A 21,890-nucleotide genomic window follows, 5' to 3' on the forward strand; every position below is an offset into this window, starting at 1 on the left:
CTCACGGACCTGTTTATTCATTTCGTGCGCCACGAGCGGTGGCTTTCGAACGGCTGTGTAGGCCAACGGCCACTTTTCTAATCCATAGCCGAGGAAACCTTAATTGCCGAAGGAGCAGAAAAAAATCGCACTTAAGGCACGACCTCGGTAGTAGTACAAAAGAAATTATAACGCCCCAGTGGATATAGGAAACTGGGTGATTAGTAGTCTCGCGCCGTTCTCTTTTCGACCGTACTACGTACGACCCACTTTACCGCAAATAAATCCCCGGAGCGTTACTTATTGCCCATTATGTGCTAACGTCTCGCGAGTAACGTGCGAATTCGGCGATTGCCCGTACGAGATGCATAACGAACGAGATGTTCCTTCACACTTTCCAGCCATCCAGCGGTACTTTCGCGGTGCTCTTCCAAAAACTTGTAAATACTCGCGTTAACGATGAATGCGATATCGAGGGGATAAAAGGGGATGGCGCGTTACAAAGGGAAACCGGGGGCAAAGGGACTCGCCGTGTACCCCGAAACGTTAAACACACAGCCGTGCCCTGAATGCACCTGACGAGGCGCGTTCGGAGACACAGGTGAACACCTCAGGTAAAAGGGCCCCTTTCTTTCCCGGGCATTGTTATGAAACGCGGCGGTGAATCGGTCGAAATGCATGCGCACGTTCACGGCAGGGGGAGCGAGTGAATGGGCGCAGGTATGCACGCGCGCTCGTTAATTTATTTCGGAGAAAAGCCGCCTCTGGGTCAAACGAGCAGAAATTTCTTTCACGCGCCGGGCAAATAATGCTTGCTTTGCATAAGTGGAGCAACTTCTGCAATTAAGAGGGCCGTTCGCTGGTGCGGCTAGAAACGGGCTCCCTCGTACTCGGTCCTCGTGCCGAATAAATCAACGGCCAATAATTTCCGTGGAAAATACGGCGCTGCTGGATTACGGGTAGATGGATAGACGCGCCGGGAGGTTTTATTTATTCCGGGGCTGGCTCTCCCGGAACTGTTCACGGGGAGCAGCCAACATCCGATACATCTGCGTGAAGCCGTAGCAACTCGACGGAACGCGACGGCGCAAGTTTGATTAAATCCGATTAAAAAGACGGTTTTAATTTTCTTCGTGGCTTTATGGAGACTGTGTTAAATATGCTGGGGGATCCAACTATGAAGATAGCGAAGCTCGGGGAAAGTTTGCGTAATGAAAGATGGATGTCGCGGAAGCGCGTAGGAGACATCGCGGGTCATCTTTATATTTTTAAGTACAGTGACTCGCATTAATATTCGGACACTTTTTAAAATCGCATAACTTTTTTAGAATTGGTCCAAACGACTTGAGTTTTTTTTTAGAAGCTAGAAGGATTAGTTTGCTAACTGACGCGTTTCGTTGTTTTGAAAAAAAATTTATTTGGTTGGAATAGCGAAAAGAATAGTAAAGGTCGATTTTTAAACTTTTTTTTGTGAGCTTGTAATGAAAATTGAAAAAAAAAAACCCGTTTGTAGATTGCAGTAAGTTGTATACGTGCCTAAAATTTCATCAAAATCGGTTAACGTTGCTCCGAGCTACACACGTTTAAAGATCGCAGAATAAGGTCGAGAATCGCGAAAATTCCCGAAATCAGAATTTTCGACATTATTCTGCTAATGTTAATCTAAACGAAAAAAACTCAAGTCGTTTGGACCAAATCTAAAAAAGTTATGCGATTTTAAAAAGTGTCCGAATATTAATGCGAGTCACTGTAGATTAAAAGTGAAGTGGCGTAGACCAAATGTGCATTTGCTCTGCAAAACGAAGAAGGCCACTTCTATCGATCTAAATTCTAAATAGTCAGAGCACCAATTAGGTAGCTTCCTTTTTTTAATAATAATTTGTTAAACACACAGTAACGCGTATACTCCTCGACACTATTTTCTGTCAAATATATGATTACGTATCCATTAATTGGAAAATAAATACCCAAGAAAAGGCATAAACAATCTTCTTAAAAATCATGTAAGGAGTAAAGAAGACAAAGGATAGAATATCAATACACGAAATTTACATACAACTTTAGTAAACTTATAACGAGGGCTAATTTATTGCTACATATTTGTTTCACGATAAAGTTTGTCGCTCTGAAAAGTCACTCGTTCACTAATTCTTAAATTTGAAAAAATACGCCAACTTATTCTAACTAATAATTGGCAATTTAAAACAATGTCATCTATGTGTCACTATTTACTTTACATGAATTATTTCGCTTAACGTTTCGCGTGACCAATCGGCAAAAAATAGTGTCCAGCAGTATAACAAAGTGACGTTGACTCTGCACTTTGAACCAATTGGGTGGACGGCCCAAAGTTGATTTTCCTAAATTCGGTGGCGCCTGGAATTATGAAGCGACGCTTTCTCCGCGACGAATGCCCCCCCATTCTTCTCCGCGTGGACGTTTCGTTGGAAAAAATTCCATTCCTGAAGGGATCAAACGTAATTGAATTAAGGAAGCTTCTCGTTGGAGTCGGCGAGCGTAGTCGGTCGAGGACAATTTGTCGCTGCTAGCGGATCCTGCGAAATGAAAGCTTCCTGCGCACCTCCGCGCGGACCGTGGAAATTGGAACGGTTCGACGAAAAGGCGCATACACGTAATGGAAGAAGCAGAGGAAGAAACTGAAGGACGCTGCCGCTCCGGCGCCCCGACTTCCAAGTCCCTGCACGTGCGGCTCGTTCCTTCCGAGCCGATAAACTTCTCCCGAGATTTCATATTTACTGGTGAAGTTGCGCGGCCGTTGAATGGAAAAATGCTGGGTAATACGCCCTCCGTGGAAGACGTCACGCTGACACCTTTAAGTTTACCCCTGCCAAGTCTCGCCAGTTAGGAAAGCTGTTTCGCGAGCCGAGGGACCTGAAGGGACACCCGCCAGCTTCCACAAACACACTGTTACCAAAAGAAAGCAAATTAAGTACTGCCCCTAAAGCGGAGACTGTCAATCGACATCCGCAGAATTCTGTCCGGAAACACATTGTACGTCTGTCTTCAAAGAATCCGCCGCAATTTTCGATAGACTTCGTCCGACTGAATGGCCACTTTAGTTATTCCAGCAGGGCCAGAATGCCCAAGTTGCCAAAGTGTAGAATCCACGGCAGCGTCTTTGGTCGTCCCTTTGGCCGCTTCGACGGGAACAAAGAGCATTGCTCGAGCGTCTGGTTCTTTGGTCAAGCATCTGGCCCGTGTTCCACGGAACTTGGGCTGCGAGACTTTCGACTGGTTCCCTTCAAGAAGTGTCTGGCCTTTCTAGAAGACAATGCCTGGAGTGTCCTTTTCATTCGCGATGCCCTCTGCCCGCTCTCTCACGGCCCTCTGGGCGTCACGTGGCGCGAAACTTTTCTACCGATCGCGAACGGTTCTCATGGAAATCCGAGGCACACTTGGAGCATATGCGCGCCACGTGGACACAGTCAGGCTTCCGTGTCCTCCAGGAACACTGCAATCCGATCTTGCTCCGGGAACTTCTGTCGCTGCCAACTTTTACCCTCTCGGGGCGCTAACACGGGCCGCAGGCACGCGAGACGGTCGTAGGAAAGGGTCAGCACGATTCCTTAGCGCCTTTTGCTTTAGATCTGGACGAGAAGCGACGGATGGATGGGTGAAAAGTCTGTGGAATTCTCGGCGATTACGTAAGACCCGAGGGGGTGCAGTTAATAGAGCAAATCGATGGAATATCCAACGTCTGTTTGCAGCGTTCGACGGATTTGAAGTTTCCACCGCGATTCGAGGGGCTCGCATCGATCAGCCGCAATAAGTTCGCAACTGATAGTAAAACTTTGAAGCGGAACGCTCCCTCCTAATGGCCAGAAATTCGCTTGGGATAACGACGGGCACGAGATTCGTCGATCACTCGAGACTGCCCTCCGACCGTTGGACAAAGTTGCGGCTGGTTCGCGAAAACAGCGTGCCCCGTAAAGCTTTCGCGCGTTAAACTCGCCGTGGAATCTTCCCTGGCGGCTGTTCCACGAGTGTTTGACATTTACCTAGCAAACAGTTCGTTACGTCCACGTTGGAAACGGCGTGCCATTAATCCGTCGCGTTCCCGCGGAAAATGTCAGCCGCGCGAAGGTGTGCTTGCAGTGCTCCCTCGTTCTTTTCGCGAATCCAAGTGACAAACTACCGAGGCCTTCGGTTCTATCGACAATCGCGTGGTCAGCGACAGGTGTACCTGCGTTACGAAGCAGAGAACTGCCAGTTAACTGGAGTGGCTCCACGTTCAACGGAATTGTAGGGATGGGTCTAGCCGTGCACCACCGTCAGGATTATTTTTATCGCGACTGCGGTCGCAGTAAAATACTGTGGCGCACGTACCGAGGCGGGCATTAAGCAGTAACTCTCTGTGTCGTTTAGCGCGGTGGGAAAAGGGGAAAAGAGATGGCTAACCGCAAGTTGAAGGATTTCGTACCCCCCCGGTTCAACGTATTTACTTTACCCACGGCAAGGGGGTAGATGTACACCCTGCGCCTAGAGGAAGTTCGACTCCGTGGGATCGCTGAGCCGCCATCCCGCAGGGCGCAGGTACATAAGAGGCTTAGGACAACGGGGAACGGGGGCTGGCTCGGCCTTATTAACGAGACGTCTGGAAACAGGTTCGCGGCTGTTAGCTGAATTTCCGACCAGACTACCCGCTGTAAATTTCGCGTTCCCGCGCTTTCCCCACTTTACAACCTCGCCTTCCTCGCTTTTTCTCTATTCCGTTGAGAATGGATACGGGGCTTATACAGATGGGACATTCCACGCGAAATCGGACACCTTTCGGAGTAACATTTCGGATGTGGCTGAAATTTGAATATGTTGTAGTCTTTAGGGATATATAAACATATCTCGAAGGATTTTTGACAAGTTTGAAAAATGTCGATTTTACAGCTGTTTGAAGGTAAGTGCTAACTTTTTTTTCTCAATAAATTATAACTATGGAAGTAGTAAACGGATGGAGATGAGGTTTACGGCGATTTGTAGAAAAGACATTGAAGTTTTAAGAAAAAATTATTTCGATTTATTTTAGATTTATTTATCGACGTCCTAGCTTCTAATGCGTCTAATTGTGCGAGGGAAGGGGTGAATGTAAATACACAAAAGATGGCAAGGGACGACGCGAACTAATAGAACGATGGCAAAAGAATTTCGCCGAGAAACTTGTTCATCCCCGAACCTAGAGGCTAGTGCAGCCTGTGGCTTTCTTGCCGCGTACACGAAGCTTCTGCCATCCCAGTGTGCACATCTACTTTGGTAAGCTCTGCGAGGATTAAGGAAGATGTCAGCCAGCGCGAACTCGCAACCAACTTTCACCGTTAAATCCTTATTTACCTACTTCGGGTAATTTTTTAGCGCGGACCACCGCGAATGAGCGACACACAGCACGGGGAAAGAACAAGTGCCTTGGAAAATATATACACAAGTTTTCTAATGACCAATATCCAAGCAAATACAAACGGAGTAGCATTATGTTGCGCGAAACTTGCCCGACGTTTGAGAAAGCCTTCTTCTCGCTGCCGAGAACAGTCCCCGCTCCCCGCGAGGCCGGTAAGTGATAACAGGAAGGGCCGAAAAATGAAATTCCGCCGTGTTTCGTCAGACATTCGTCGAGCAATGCAGCGGAAAGTTTGAAAGCGCCGAAGGACCTCAGCGCTCCTCTGGAGCGGAAGGGGAACGGAAAAAAGGACGAAGAAAGGGAGGAGAACGGCAAAGGGGGGAGCAGGAGGCAGCCTTTCGTCCCGCATTCCTCGCGAGGATCCTCGAAAACTTTTCGAACGGAGGCCGCCATTCGGAATTTCTTCGAACGAGATCCGCGCGCGTAACTTTTCCCTTGGCGAGCGCGGTCGTCAACCAACGGGGGAAAAACCGAGCGAGATTTATCTACGTGATCCTGGGTGAAAAATCTGCACGCGCAGGAGCTGACGGTGGATATCATTTACTGGGAGAATCGTCGCATAATCGAAGACGCACAAAACCTGAAACTTAACTCGCCGGCTTTGGTGCTCCGTGCTAGAGGTCTAATCACATCCAAACCGACAGCGAATGGAGAATTTGTGAGCCAAGGCTTGTGTCAGGAGGAAAGGGAATCGATTGTCGTACGGAGAAGACGATTCCTCCGTAGATTGAGTGGAGCTGTAAAGATGGCGTTCTTTGAAGTTACCAAAGGTCAGTTACGTATGCTAGTAATGGTAGAAGAGACTCCGAAAGAGGATATTCTGCCCGGAAGGCTTCGCGTTTGATACGTAGGACCAACGACGATCCAACGATCAAAGCGACTCGAGGCTTTCCCCGGCGCGCAGCGTCTCCGCGTTCCCGTTGCGAAAATCCTGACGTGTAATAAGAAAGTGCGTCATGAGAACAGGCACGTTTTATCTGGAGGAGAACGCGATAACGGGGAAAAGGATCGCGGGAGGAGCGAAGCTGGGGCAGATAGGGAAAACCGCTTTTTCCATGAACGCTTTCAGAGTAACCGCACGCTCCCTCAGCAATTACCAGCCACTCCCTCGGCCCTTTATGACCCTAATTCCCGACTGCTGGATTTTTTCGAAAATTCGTCGCGTTCCATCGCGCCTCTGCGTCTACTCTGGATTAACTCCTTAAGGACCGCGTTCGTGAGCTGCATCCTCTCGCGGACTCTTTCTTTAAAGCCTACGGAGCCGGGAAATAGTGGGGCAATCGGGAAACCGGCGATTCCACATGGAAGCAGCCGCTGAAAGTGTGGATTCAAGCCTGAGACGGCTAAAGGGGGTGATTAAGCGTTACACATTAACCCCTGCACGGTGGACAGTCTTCGGCTCGTCCGATGCGCCGGTCATGTTGTTCCAAAATTCTTATCTTCTTCAACAAAAATAATACTAATAATAAGTGACACCTGTTTCATACTTAGGGTGGGTCAAAATACACCTACCACCCGAGAGTTAAGGGTCTTTCTACTTACAAGGGAAGATCCCGAACCCGATAATTCAAAAAATTCTAAAACTTCGTGAGTATGTAGGGGATTTCCTCCTTATTACAACGCAATATTTGTTTGATCCCCATATTCACTCGAAGTGAGTGAAATTAACCTATGAAAATTCGGCTATTTTCCGACTTTGTGTTGTAACTCGCGAACTGTAAGAGATAGAAAAAGTTTCAAGATAAAAGTTACTTGTTTTAGTTAGATCTATCATATGGTAAAAAAATTATTTTACAGTTCATGAGTTATAACGCAACATTGGAAAATAGCTGGATTTTCCCCTGAAATTACACCCCCTTCGAGTGAATTTGAGCAGCAAAGAAAAATTGCGTTGTAATCAGGAGGAAATTCCCTACATAATCGCAAAGTTTCAGAATTTTTCGAATTCCCGGGTTCGGGATCTTCCCTTGTTAGTGTGGCAGCTAAAATTTTACGGAAATTAAAAAAAGAAACAAGTATTGCAAGAATATCTATATAGAATATTGCTCTATTCACAAATGATTATTTTTAATCAGTATTTTTTTTAATAGTCTTAAAAGGTGATAGAATAAAAGATTCCCGAAGAATTAATTTTTTTTTCAGCCTTTACACTACTCAGGACTTGCACTTGTCACGCGATTAGGATTTGATCCGATTAGGATGGTCCTCGATAAAAATGTCACTGCACACATTCAAGCAGTAACGGGCTCGACTGTTTCCACTGCGGAGCCTGGTTGAATACCCTTTGGATCCCGCTGGAGCACCAGACCCAGAATCGCCGATCGACCGAGCCGATTTTCACGGGGAACAATGATTCGCCAAACAATGAGGGGGCGTACAGTAGGTGGGCTCCGCAGGTGAAAGAGGAACTCCCATCGAAGAAACTTGCCCCGACCCCCAGGAAAACGGCAGCATTGTGGCGGCCCAACTTCTCTGAGATATTGAATCCCGTGAACGATATATTCCCACCGATGGAAACGAAAAATCTCCCAGCGATTCGTCGAGCTACACGCCGACCAACAATTCCCGCGTCCAATTCTTTCCCAGTTGAAGCTCCGTGTCCACAGCCTGTCCTTCGACGAAGGGCCGCGGGGACACGCGACCGGCTGTCCTTGACGTTTTATTAATTGAACCGTGAAATAAAGTATTACCGGTCGTGCCGTCTGGCCGGCGAAAACAATCTGTGACACCAACTCTTACGTAATTTCCACTTTATTAGCCGTTTCTTTTACGTGGAAATCCTCTGGGACGCCCAAGCGCACAGCTCTTCAATGGTATTGGAGTATGCGTGGGAATAATTGCAAAGAGTGCTTCAGTAGACGTTGATAAATAAAGGGGCAATGGCGCACCCAGAGAGGGGTCAAAGGGCCCTGGCACTCCCCAAAGAAGGGGCTTTGTAAAATGAAAAGAAAACTGAATTTTATTCCTTAAATAAATTTTTACCATACAAAAACTTCAAAAAAGGAAAAAATTACGCCAAGTACATGAAATCAAATAAATCACAAAAAATAGAAGATAATAATAATTACAATATAAAAACCAAGATGTGAAATCAAAATGAGCTGCAAGTACATAAAGGTGCTTTAAGAAAAATGCCTTTAAATTTAGAAAATATTGCAGGCGTGATGAGATATTGATGAAATAAGTTTCAGGTTAGATTGGAATAGCCGTGCGAAGAGTAAATGATAGGCGGTAGCGACAGTCGACATATCCAGGGTGTCTTTCATGTACTTGGCGTCGAGAGGCTACCGCGTCTCTAGATAATCACTTCTGATCAGACACCGAGAACACGCGTTCAAGTTAATAAATTATAGCGCATTATGACATAAACGAGGAAAAAGTGGCAAGATCGATTATACGATCGAGAAGTTGCCGGTGAGGAAGCTCGAAAGCGGATGGTTCGGTGGACGAGTTCATTAACGGCTCGGTAATCCAGGAATGGCTGTAAAGTCGAACCGCTTTCGTGACTTTATCGCTGGACGCGGGCTTATTGTCGACGTGGAGAGCGGTGAGAGATAAGAGATTCCGCATTCGTAACGAGGAGGAAGAAGGATTCCCCGTTGTCAGGTTGGAGGAGTCGTAAATCGCAGGCTGCGCCCTGCGATAAATAGCTTATAGGGAGCGGGGGAGGAAGGTGCGACGGACTCTCCTTTAGGAGCCCACTCTGTCTGAATCACCGAGATTCTTTCCGACTTTATTTTCATCTCCCGCTGAAGTTCGCGTCGCGATGAAACTTCTCGTGGCCCCGTCGCGTCGCGCCGTCCCCGTGCAATGGCATTGGGGAAATTAGATTGTCAGGCATCGTCAATTTGCCCCGCAACAGCGGCGATATAAACATGCGGCTTAAAGTTGAAACCACGAGTGGAATTCAAGGATTACGTCACGACGATCGACTTGGTCTCCTGCGCGCTCAGAGAGCCTCGAATTGGGACGAATTGCGATCTGAACTTTGGGCGCCCTTCTGCAGGATATGGGGACCAATTTGCTACGAAAGAGAACGGAGAATGGAAGGCCCCCTGGGGCCCATCATCCAGAAAAATTACGATTTCATCCAAACAATATATTATTATTTTTTTACTCTCATGATTTGCATACTTACGCGCGTAAATTTATTTATAATTCTGTTGTGTATACAGGGTGTCCCGGAAAGTTTGCCACCTGGCCCTTTCCCCTTAAATCCGCCACTGGGAAGGTGGCTTTAAGTTCGAAGATCCATGTGAACCTTGCAACCGATTTTTGCCACGCGCCGCGTGTTTCGCTGCTCCGAGCAGTCGTCCACTGACAGCGCGCGCATAATTCATCGCTTCTATTCTGTCTTATTGCCAGCTAGCAGGACTGCTCCCGTTGTCGACGACAGCGGGGCAAACTCTCGTAATTCGTGCTGGTGGGAAGTTGTCCAGGCACCATTAATGCGAGCTCAACAGGATCCTAAGTTAATTTTCAGGGCTCCCGAGTAAGAGGGTCAAAGACGTAGTTTGTGGCTGAAAAGTATGATTCGTTGGACCCGCGCCAGCGAAAACGACGTTATTGCATCGGAAAGAAGCAAGGGTCGGCGGATGAGATCCTGCAAAGAGTTACGTACAGGCTACCTCCGCCCGTAATTAAACCGGCCTCGATGCTTGTCGAGTCGTTTAACGTCTGCGTTTTTAAAACGAACGTACTCTGCTAATAGCGACGACTCCTGCGGCTGCATAGCTACAAGCTGTCACTGTCACGAGTGCCAACGCTCACGGCAATATCGACTGGTCGACAGTGACAGCAGCCGCGAAAACTTCATCCATTAACGTTGCTTACAATTTATTGCAGTGCGCGGAGAGCCGACGCGCGGCTACATCCACGCGGAAATGTCCCTTTGGTCGGGGTGCTACTACTGGAAAATTCGCGGCGCTCGTGTTGTTGGCCACGCGGCTGCACACGGGACCAGATCCAGCCGACGGAATCTCGTTTATTTGTAAATTTAACCGCTCGTCCGGAAATGTTCGATCCTGTCCCTGGCTCCTCGAGCGTGAAGGTCCTAAAGTATATACCGTCCCGTGAAACATATTGCGCCGCGCAGAGCGGGGGAAATTCCTGAAACGCGCGAGACTTTACTGCGTCCCGTCTCTTGGAGGCGCGATATCTCGCCGTGCCTCGCGTTTTCTGCTCGCCCAGGAACCAGCTCCACGGCTCGGTTGGTTTTTGGGACGTCGCAAGAACGTCTAGCTGGATGAATGGGCAAACGAAAAACGAGCGTCGCCTCGTGAAATGAAGTTTTAATGGGCGATGGATCTTTTGTCGCGGAAGGATGAGGGAAAGGGTGAAGGAAGGGTGGTTGTCTTTTGTGACGGCTGAGGCTGGTAGAAAACACCTTCGCTGATATTCGCGGTGGATAAAGGGGCGCGCACACATGTGAAGTCCGTAATGGTTTTTTTTTTATTTCAATGTGTGTACCTGGTATAGACAAGCCTGAACTGCTTCATTCCAAAGCAGGGAAACGATTTTTATTCCATTTTTAAACGATTTTATTTAGCTTCACTGCTGTTCGTTTGCTTGTTTGGTTCAAGTCTTGTAACTCAATTTTAACCCACTTCCATCGATCCAATAGACTTGAATGTTTCCAAGCGTACATAATTATGATGACGATACAACATTTAAAAAAAAAAAAACACCCTCGGGGAGGTGAAAAATTGCATCGCCTACAATTTTAACCACAAATCCAATCGACTTAAAATCAGCCTGTCGTGTTCTTCATCGCGATTTCCGTAAATACGCAATTCGTCAAGAAATAATCCGTTACGTACAAATAGTTAAACTTTTTAAGTTCTTCTTTGGTTGTAAAACTGAAACACTCAGAAGTAAATAATAAAAAAAATCAGATTTTATTCAATTTGATAAAAAATACACTAAAAACTCAAAAAGAATTATTTTCTCATACTACAATTACGACGGTGATGTGTCACTTTAAATAAAAACGTAACACCACCATCGTAATTGTAATACAAGAAAATAAATATTTTTTAGGTTTAGTGCATTTTTCATCAAATTAAATAAAATCGTTTAACTTTAAAATTTCTTTTTATATACCTTTTTTTACCAGGTCACGCTGACGGCAATGAACCGTCACGGAACTGATAAGCGTGTTTAGATCTTTACTGCGGCGTATCAAGAATATGTTGAATATGTGAGTACCACTCGTGAGTGGTACCTCGCGAGTTCCGATTATCTTCGAAATGATCAGTGATAGCCACAGCTCACTTTCCTTACGTGTCTTTTCCACAAGGGTTGCTACTTCTGCGCAGATAAGTCGTCAAGTGCTCGTGCCAGGCACTCGTTAACCTGTTTAAAACGCGCTCCAGAAGACAGGTCGGCTCGAGTGGTAGGCCATTGTTTGGCAGCGTTGCGAGATTACATAATCTTGAAGAGTTGCTCCGGGAAATTTAGAGTGTTAAAATTCTTCCTTGGAATTAATATCGTTTCGCGAGCTTCCCCGTAAAGGGGCACCGATTTCCCTCGGTGCAGAAGCAAGCAAATAAAATTACGAACGAAATCCGACGTCCGAAGACAATCAAGGGGATTCCAGATTGAATGTGAAATGCCATTTGAGCTCTCAGGATTGCCCCTCGAAATTAGAATTCTTTTGTGGGGGTTCGATCTCTCCTGGCTTTGTAAAATCAATCTCATGGCACGTGCAAGTCTCTTCTGGTTAACGTGGAACGAGGGGAGAAGATTAGTCTTACAAAATTTCCTCGAAAATCGCTGTCCACTCGATGCAAATCAAAATTCCCGATCACTATTCCGCGAGAAGTGAAAAAGAAGCGTCGGACCTGCAAACGGCGCAGGAACTGAATCCCGATTCAGTCATCGAGGACAACGAAAGAGTTTCAAAGGAGTTTCGACCGGAGAAGAACTTAAAGTCGTTTAGGAATCGAAAGATTTCAATCTTGGACAGCTGAAAATTTAATTCCGCGGCGCTTCAAAGGCTTCCCTTTATTTTTGGGAGACAGTAATTTGCAAGGTAGAAGACTTTACCGAGAGAAACGCCATTGCAGCGTACTCCCGAGGGGGTTTCCGTCGAAAAGCCTATCAAATGTCCCGAAAATTCCCAAAAGCTGCTGCGTTGTCCACCTATCGAGGGACAAGCCTCTGAAACGTCAATTAAAGTTTCCGGCAGTGGTGGAATCCCTCTGGATGCTTTCATCGTCGACTCTTCACGGGAACCGCGGTTTTTCCAACTTCCCCGCGAGATTGGCAAAGTTTAGGCTTCGAATCATCGATGAAATCTCTGTGCTCTCGGCCATCTATCTCCACAAACGTAATCCTTTCGATTTCTGTGCCAGGATAGAATCCAAATTCTTTCGTTCATTCAGTATCCAATTTTCCAAACATTCTAGATTCACTTATTCATTTCCCACCTGTTAAGGCTCAAAGGCTCCTATTCTTTGCGCCCCATTGTGCGGTTAATTATCACAGGAGCGTGCAAAGCCGTCCACCACGTTGCCAACAGCAGCTAAATGCACATTCCACGCGTTCCAAAAGAAAGACGCGCGACTTGCTCGTGGTTGAAAGAAAAGAAAAGCCAGTGCAAAAATTAACAAACAATATGGTCCTGCCTTACTCATAACTAGGCTCCACTACCCTCAGTGACCGTCGTGTCTTTTCCGACCTGATGTTTCTGTATAAGGTTATTCACGGTCAGATTAATTGTCACGAGCTCGTTGCATCGTTACGTTTTCACGCCCCCGAACGGTCATTGCGTCTGAGACGCCTCTTTAAGCCGAAGATACCGGAATATCACCACTATCCTGCTGACCCCATAAACCGTGCCATGGAGGAGGTCAATCAGTGCCTCGCGCGGATATAGATTTGTTCTCTATATCTCAAAATTCATTTCAAAGGGTTTTTCCCGTATATAATAATAATAATAAAATAATAATAATAATAATAATAATAATAAAATAATAATAATAATAAAATAATAATAATAAAATAATAATAATAAAATAATAATAATAATACAATAATAATAATAATAATAATAAAATAAGAAACTTTTAGCGAAATTAATCCCACGTTCGTTCACGATTTGCTGACCGTCGGGGAGAAGGGCCGTGGCCTTTGATCTTGTAGAACGACGCATATATGTGTTCATTAAACGATTTCCACTTAGGTTACCCCGGCGACACTAGCTGGACTTAATCACGGGCCAACGTGTCGGCGAGAGCCGCGCGACATGCCGGAAATTAATAAATATCCGGCCGGAAATTTGCCGTGGGACATCTGTTCCGTGAATCTCGATTGCACTACCGCCGTCCACCCTCCAGAGGAACTTCGTCGTATCGACAAATTGACTTACTCGGAGCTGCGCCCCGAAGTCGCAACTTACTACGTTTAATCAATTAGGAACAATGCTCCAATTGCCGCGTTGTGGGGCAGCGCGATTGTATCTCTTAGCGAAGAGATCGTAGTTATTTCAACTTAACCTGTGCTAAACGATTTTAACAGTCCAGAGACTCGCCAAAGACTTCTGTCCAATGATGGATCCTCGCGCAGAAAACTTTTCTCAGCGCTGGATCAGAGGGGGAGCAACGTTCGAAGCATGTCGAAAAATTCGAAATTTTTATTCCAAGAATAGAAATTTATTTCGAATAATGCCTAACTCTGCTTCAAGTATCCTGTTCACAGCGGTGTCACTAACTATTAGCAATCGATATTCTTTAATTAAACGACCTATGGGGATTATTGTTTTTCAACGCTTCCGTGATTAAAAATACCTTTGCAGAGAGTTCGCTGCATCGATCTGGCCTCGCGCGCGAATGTTACCCAATCAAGCTGATAGGTACCTACGTTCGGCTTCAGGATGATTCGCGAACGCTGAGAGGAGCTCCCGAGGATTTCGCTTTCGTTCGCGAGTGATCCGGAGTTTCGACTCGTCCGGAGAGAGTCCTCGCTCGTTCACGGGGCGCTGGATTCGAGGCAGAAGCGCAGAATGCATCTTGCAAAAGAGGTGCAACACGAGCGCACGGAGGGGCAAGGGGAAGGCCGGAAGCGGTCGCGGTCAAGGTAAGACGTTGCCTCCCTATGCACGCAGTATGCACATTCATACATCAGCTGCGCTTTCCACCGTTTCTGATATTATTTCCCGCCTGGCCCGTGTAATCGACAGTCGACCATTCCTGGCGTTGCGATTAAATGCTAAAAAGTAGTCTTCGTGCCGTTGCCTCGTGATTGTTGGAGCGGTTCGCGTAACAGCTAGCGATGGGATCGAGCATCTCGCGGGCAACCCCGAAAGATCATGTCACGGAGCATGTCCTCTAAAAGTCACACTCCTATTCGTGTATCGCGGCAATCTGAGCAAGTGCATATCGGATGCGTATCCACCATGGTGGAGCTAGGTGAGGACTGCGATATTAATCCGACCCCGTGATAGCCAAGTTCGCGCTGCGCCACGCAGATGCAAGATGGAAGGAATACCGTTAGAGTCATAGCAATTCTACGCTAACTACACACATGGTAAGCGGCTGACTTACGACTGCTATCGGCTCGGATGGAACATTGCCTTGGCACAGGCTGATCCACGAGTTACGGGTTACTGGTTACGGCAACTATGAGATATCGCGCGAAAGAATATTTATTTGCGGATTATCCTCTCCCGACTTTCCTGCCTCGCGAAAAATTCGATTACTTGCTCTTTCCATTTCAAGATCCCATGATAATTGAAAGTGCTACGAATTCGTGGTCTTTAAGGGGGTATTCCACTGTGACATGCGATTTTTGTAACTTTTTTCAGGAATTTTTTTTATGGATTTAGTGAAAGATTTTTATGCTGAACATTTATTACTTCTTAAACTACGAATAAAAATGTTCAAGGGCCCAGGGGCTCCTTTTCCCCTTATCCAATAGGGCTCAAACTTTACACAGATTTTTTTATTAATTGAAACCATTCTGGGGTACGTCGCGAAGAAAATTCGAAAGACGAAAATAGGAGCCACCCTAATGGAATGCTCTCAACTACCATATTTCTTATCAAAGAAAGCATGGTAAAGAAAAATTGTATATAATATTCACAGATATCTCTATCTCTACTGACAATTTTAAATCAAAAGATGTGTTTTCGTCACTAAAAAATAAATTCCCAGAGATGCGGTATTTCTCGACCTGGCCAAGGTGGTCCCCTTAATGCGCACAGCTACAAGACGAGAAACATATTAAATTTGATTTCGCTTCCAATTACTTTAGAGTGTCCTCGACTTTAATCAACAGATTGCAGGAGCTTTATTTGAAGAAGCCAGCCAACTCCGCGCGCCTTGTGCACTACTCGAATTACAATGCAAGGTGTTTCATTCAACATCCACAGGATACTTTCCAATCTTCTCCATGTCCAGGTGTTTCCCAGCTCTCAACGTCCCTCGCACTTCTTCCAGACCTCTGAAACCCTCGACTACTCTCAACTCCGTCGCGTCTTCCATAGAAGCTGCACCGAGGCAGTTGCTCTCTATCGAAATTACTTTTGGCGAATACCCACCGCGATTTTCCTTGCGTTCAGTGCTCCATCAGGGCGCGATGTAGACGACGCGCGTGCGAGGCCTCTTCGGTCGATGCGTGATGATCACGATGATCTGCCGAGGGTCAGCAGCTGGTGCAGCGTCTGCGTCGTCCACGGTCCAGGACGACAGGACCGCGAGGATCACGATCAGCCAAAGCGTACTTGGACGCATCGCTGCTGCTGTGATTTCCCGACGACCACCGGCTGCTGGCTTTTATAAGCTACCGCATTATCGCGACTCGTGCGAAACGTGACGAGCCGCGGCATAAAGACACCGACCCATAAACGCGCCTAGTGCTCGCGCAATCGCCGAGCGATACGCTTTAACGGGGCAAAATTTTCCAACGCGTAGGTAGACACCGCGAATTTCAGGCGCACTTCCTTTGTCGCGCATACGCTCCTCGCTGGGGAATTAATTTCGCCGAATCGCATTAGTACCTGCGTTGGAATCCGAGCAAGCGACTGGTGCAGATCCATCGCCGTGTCGGGAAGTCGATAGAATGGTAACACCGGGCGATTAATTTAATAATTATCTCAAATTTCTGAATGGAATGGTTTCGTCGGTGATAAGTATGAAATAAAGTCGAATTCGAAGTGTTAATAATTAATTATCGGGGGGACATGGAGCAAGTAAGTTTCCTGAGAGCGTAACGCGCCCCGCGACAGAAATTGGATCGATGCGACACAATCGATTATCGTTATCGCGCGAATTCCGGAAGCGCCGAGCTCGCTCTCCGCCGATAAGAACATCCAAGTTGATAACGGGCCAGCAACCGCATCTCGTTTCGCTGGTCCGAACAGGGATCGTTGCAGCTTTCAGCGGGCCGCTTCGATCGCGGCTCTCTGCCCGTCTGTGTTTGCTCGCCCGCTCCGAGCGATCGTTACCACCGTATAATAAAGGCCCAACGATAACGACCAGTCGCTGGATCGAAAGTTTCCAGCTTCCCCCTGCAGAATCTCCTGCAATTTATACGCTTCCAGATGAAATTCGCTGCTGCCTCGACAAATTATAATACGTTGTCCTCGAGTAATTTCCTCGTCCACTTTGCTGGAGGGTTGACTCTTCGACACTTTCAAGCGTCAAGTGGTTAAAAATATTGTTTCCCCGTTTTGGAAAGGAGCAGCTCATACTTGTCCCATAAGTAACCATAAGTTGCAAAATTTAAAACCTCTTTTATTCGTCTGAAATCGACACTTTTCAAGGATCCTCGAAAAATTTCAATACGCAGCGAAAGGGTTGAGGGGTGAGTGGCGGTGGGAGAGTGCGTTAGCGAAGAATCAATGGCAATTAAAAGAAGCAGCGATGAATCTCAGGTGTAGAACAAACAGGGTGCAGGCTGCTCGTGCAAACTTGCAGCAGACTGCCACGATGGGCCAGCGTTTGCTCAACTTCAGCCAAGTCGACACGGTAATCTTGTAATCAAAAGTCCGAGCATATGAAGGGAATTTAATCAAACTCAGGCGCACCGAATCCCGTCCAGGCTCGTTTCAAACCGAACAGAAACCACGTTCTGTCGCTTTTGAGGTTTCCTTCCATCAGATTCATCGTGGGATTCTTCGTGCCCTTGTGCCTGAAGGGTGAGGGAGAAAAACGAGGAATGTCCATTTTTCGTGACTTTCCGTGTAGCGTTTTCTTGGTGGCAACTGGGACCGTAGATCTGTCTCCGTAAGATACCGTTAAAGTTTTGATACGTGTACTGGTAAAAAACAAGTAATATGTAGGGTAGGTGTACCGTTTGTGGCCATTGCACTGTTTTTGGCCATGTGTATAATTATCTTATTTTTAAACTGCTTGCAGATCATTATTTTGTGGAGAATTACACATCATAAATATTTTGTTTAGTGTACCGTCAGAAATATAAGGTTACATTTATTGTTTACACGGAAAATATTATGTTTTTTAAGAAGTGACCAAAACTGGTATAGTACCTTAAAGTGGCCAGAAATGGTGCATCTACCCTACTCTGCACTGGAACAAAACATGGAATGTCCCCACTCTTTGCCTAAGCATAAGCTTCTGTCGTCAAGGTAAAGCAAGAAATTATGATAAGGGAATGCCCATTCCCAAGTGTAGGAAATGCGAATATTACCTACGTAGCTAGGTACGTGATAATTTTTATTGAACCGTCTACATGTAATGGCTGTTGGTTGAGTAATCTCATCACCATTAAAAACAATTCTCAATAGAGCATACACAGAACTCCTGCCTATTTCAAAAGCAAAATACAAAGCTCTCATTGTCTTAAAATAAAATTTGCAATCCTGAGACTCAATTATTTCGCATGCATACCAAATACCTAAGTGAGAAATAAAATATCTGACAATTAATAAAAGGAGTGGTTTCCCTTATTTTCATAATATTAGAAGTGGAAATTTATTTGCATTTTGTTTTACTATGTTGCCCTGTTGAAACTTGAAAAAATACTAAAATAATATAAAACATTTATTATTTTATCGCTTACTTTTTCCTGATTCCTAATTAGGGTATATGCTTCATATTATGAAAAATTTAGATAGATTCCTTGAACCTTGTTCCTTTTCTGGTGGACTAAAGTATTAAAACTTAATTTTCTCGATAAAGCTGTTTTGTGACATTTCCACTTCACCCTTCACTTGATAAATTTTAGCAATTAAACGATTTCCTCGGTGCTGTCCAAATATTGAAGAAACAAAAATAGAGCCAAGGGAGGAGAATCGGTGCAGTGTTCCAATGAAGGACTAATTTCAAGTGGATAATTTAGTCCCGTGACTACATAGTAGACCCAAATCATCTCGTCTGGTGTGATATTTCTCGTGTTGCAGGCAAACTTTTGTCGCTCCGTCCGTTCTCCACCCTGCCCCAAAGAATGACGGAACTCGCCCATCGAACGAGCAGAGCCAGTGTGTAATTTAAACTACGATTTCCTGCAGCTTCGGAGGAAGATGAGATTCCGTGCAGCGGCAGTCGCTCGACTGCGCTTTGATTAATGCGCTGGATCGTCGAAAAAATGCGGCCCGATTTCTCGGTCTTCTTGCTGCACACCGAGAACACGTCCCTACGTATGCACGTACGCGAGGGTCGGTTGAAAAATGAACGCCAACCTCCTCGTATCTCGCGTGAGACAATTATCACGAGAATGCGTCCTGGAACGCACATATCGCTTTTCCAAACGATGCTGCGAGAACAGTGTTTCAAGAATATTCTAGTTGCTCGAGCCTGCGAATAAATGACAGATTTATCTTCCACACAGGTCCATACCGTTACCGAGATTTTGAGAGACGACGCAGGAGCAAGAGCGTCTCATCAAAGAGGTAAGATAGGTATGCAAGGTAGGGCGGCAGATACCGCTGAAGGAAATTGAGTGGCCTTTGGAGAATTGGAAGCGAGATCGGATCGTGCTTCTATTTAAGAGAACCTCGGCAGGATCAGCTGGTCTTTCGACACCAATAACGGTAGAGACCTGATCGTGTTCCCGCCTTTATCCAGGGATAGTCGATTTATCTGGATTTAGCTGGTCGACGCCGTGATAGCGAGAGGGGAAAAGCTTCTCAGCCGTGCTTCTTTGCACCCTGGCGCGTGTATTTAACGGCGAGAGCAACGCTGATGTTTAGATCCCAGGGAACGCGGCAATAGGACGCTGTCAGATTTCGTCCGTGGAGTGAAAGTTCGAAGAAGAATCGAGCTGCGTCTTCTAAATAAAAAGAGGAGTGGGCGCGCGATTGAAATGTGAGAGGATCCTTTTCAAATTCGCCGGCTTCTTCCCTACGTGGAATGGTAAAAATCGAACGGTCCCACGGATACACGGCAGTCGCCGTTTTTCCCAGCACCTTCTCGCCTCTCGCGAAACGTAAACCGCCGAAGAATAGTAACGGGGTTTGAAGGTCCAACGGGAGAAGGGCTCGAACGGAAGAACGATTCCTGGATTTCCGATTTCTTTGCCAAACGCGGAACGACGTCCCCGAGGGTCGTGCCAACTGCTCGTAAACCACGAAATAATGCTGCCACGGGCGCTAGTCGAAAGAACCAAAAGGGCGGTCTCGGGAAATCACTCGAGGGTTTATGCAGCGCACCGTCCAGATTTGCTTTTCGATACCATTTTTGTCCTGATAAAAAGCAGCCGACTACGGCAGAGTTTGACAGTAAATTTTGCAGCGGGTCACCGGTTAATCATTGATGCCCCGGATTTGGAGCAAACTCTGCTAGTTAAGGGTACCCTCCCTTAAATTTTTTTTAACACTATAGCCTTTACTTTTTTTTTTTTAATAAAATCCTGAAAATTACCTATTTTTAAGTGATATGATGGGAGGACACCCTTATAGGGAGGTTCCGGTCTAGAGCCCCCAAAATAGGTGATCTTTAGGAATTAATTAAAGGAAAACTACGATATATAATTTAATGGGACTTTTTGCATTGTATTAAGGATGTCTTATATTATAGAAATATATTTTTCGTTTTATAATTAATCATTAAAGACGGCACTGGAGAGTCGTTAAAGTCAAGGCGTCAAAAAATTCATCCAAATCGGTGGGACCTGTATCCCCAAAAGTTATTATCCGATTCGACTGAAACTTTTCTTATTTTGAAGAATATAGTTCTGGCTAGAGGAGTTACCAGAAAAAATGCAAAAATGACATTTTTTAAGAAAATAACGACACTTGAAGTTTGAAATCACTTTTTCCCTATATTTTTCGTCCTTTCAACGCCTTTGAAAATTATAAATTTTCAAGTTTTATTTTTTTTTCTGGCTTCCCTCCTAGCCAGAAGTATATTCTTCAAAGTAAAAAAAGTTTCAGTCGAATCCGATAATAACTTTTGGAAATACAGGTCCCACCATTTTGAGAACACTGTTTCGAGAAAAACGCGTTTAAAGTTGTACGCTACTCAAATGCCTATAACTTCGGGAATTTTACGTATTTCAATAAATCCCTTTAAACACATATTCCTAAAAGATTGAACATTCGAAAAATGAAATAAAAAACTAATCGACTTTTATACCGGAACCTCCCCTTAAAGTCACTCTGCGCTCAATTTTTGCCTCCTCGGTCGGATGGATACTGTGGTTGTAAAAATTTTCTTGTAAAAATGGTAAATTGGTGGAGTAATTTATCAATGCCAATCTCAGCGAGTGAAGCTAAGCAGGGGATTTTAAGCTTGTTAACAAACTCGCGACAGTTGGCGAACTTTAAAAAGCAAAGTAACGAATTAAAGGAAATTTATCGCCGTTCCCATCTCCATCCGTAAGAATCTCTCGCTGGGCGCGCAGCGAAACACTCCGCATCCTTAATTCACCTTCCATTTATCCTAGTCTCGTTAAAATCCTCCATCCATCGTTTCCTTCCTCCTGGAAGCTAGAAGAAGCCTGGCTCGATAAACAAAATAAACAAAATAAAGAAGCGCCCCCAGCCGTCTCAATCGATACGTTTCCCGTTTGATCCTGTTCCCGCGGCATATTTTCCTTCGAACCACGCTCCGAAGCAATTAATTGTTTTTGCGATCGATAGCGGGGCTTTTAGGTTCCCTTGGCTCTTGGTTATTCTTGGATTCGAGCTAATCACGCTGGAGAGCGAAGACGAAGATGGATACGTTGCTCCAATACGAGGGAGCTGCTCCGGTAATTAATTCTACAGATACGAAAGACGGCGAAAAATTAGCAGAATTGTGAAAACTACAAGTTGCCAGCCTTTCAACGGTAGCTCGGCTATCGAAGCTCTCGATAATGGCGCGTAAATATTTGAGCCACCGCTCTGGTTAATCGTTCTCAAGCACTCGCAATCATCCCACGCAGTGAAACGGGAAAATCAAACTATTTGGGGCTGTAGCACCGCTCGCGCCCTAACGATTCTGTTCAAGCTCCCGTTCTCCAGGGAAATAACGTTACTCAACGGTTAGGATTCCCACACGCGGGGCAAATTAACTGGAAAAGCTAAATATACCGTTCATTCATTGAGCGGCTGTTTGATGAA

General features: G+C 45.7%; 1 protein-coding gene and 1 long non-coding RNA gene across 4 annotated transcripts in view; both read right to left on the reverse strand.

Moving 5' to 3' along the window:
• LOC143366817 (uncharacterized) overlaps nt 1-21,890 on the reverse strand; it is a 200,748-nt gene that overhangs the window by 145,832 nt on the left and 33,026 nt on the right. The gene's annotated exons all lie outside the window — the stretch shown is intronic.
• LOC143367323 (uncharacterized) lies at nt 15,592-16,317 on the reverse strand. Its single transcript, XR_013085015.1, has 2 exons — nt 15,927-16,317; nt 15,592-15,829 (listed from the first exon to the last, which is right to left on the reverse strand). It is a non-coding gene; the product is annotated as an uncharacterized LOC143367323 (long non-coding RNA).

This window comes from Andrena cerasifolii, chromosome 3 (assembly GCF_050908995.1).
Source record: "Andrena cerasifolii isolate SP2316 chromosome 3, iyAndCera1_principal, whole genome shotgun sequence".
Classification (NCBI taxonomy): domain Eukaryota; kingdom Metazoa; phylum Arthropoda; class Insecta; order Hymenoptera; family Andrenidae; genus Andrena; species Andrena cerasifolii.